Below are 721 nucleotides of genomic sequence, written 5' to 3'. Positions count from 1 at the left end.
TTTTCAGTACACCAACATAACAGCCAGTACAATAACCAACATGGGCAATTAGGCATTATCATGGATGCTGTAAAATTCAATAGTGCTAGACTTACTGGCCACAATACGACCTATTATATCTTTCTCAGATATAAATTGAGTTACAAATTAGGTACGAGATCTAATTTTTGTCCCAAATCTCATTGATATGTCCTTCCCCAATTCAAGGCTCACCAGAACCCAAATCATCTTTTGAAATGCAATATGAGATACTACCCAACAAGTAAGAATACCAATCTTCCCAATTTCAAGACCGAGCAAAAATCTGAAACCCTAAATCTATTTTAAAAAAAAAACTAATCCCAAACCGTGAGGCAAAGTAAAACAAGTCAAGAAACCTTTATTCAAACAGACCCAATCATATGAAATATTCAATTGAAGTAAAACCCAAGAGAAGTTTCAGACCTAACCTGGAAAATTTTGATGAAGGGCAACTCCACCTCTTCTTCTTGTTGCAAGAGAACGTTGATGTGACTGATGGATCGGCCTCGCCAGATGTGGGAGATACCTTTGTTCTGCTTCTTGCTCGAGTTGTCCAGTTTCTTGCTCCAGATAGAGAAGAAAATTAAGGAGGGAGAGAGAGAGATCGAGACGAGAGAGAGAGAGAGAGAGAGAGAGAGAGAGAGAGAGAGAGAGAGAGAGAGAGAGAGAGAGAGAGAGAGAGAGAGAGAGAGAGAGAGAG

The sequence above is a fragment of the Fragaria vesca genome, linkage group LG1, assembly GCF_000184155.1.
Source record: "Fragaria vesca subsp. vesca linkage group LG1, FraVesHawaii_1.0, whole genome shotgun sequence".
NCBI lineage: Eukaryota > Viridiplantae > Streptophyta > Magnoliopsida > Rosales > Rosaceae > Fragaria > Fragaria vesca.
Note: the sequence above shows the minus strand (reverse complement) of the source record.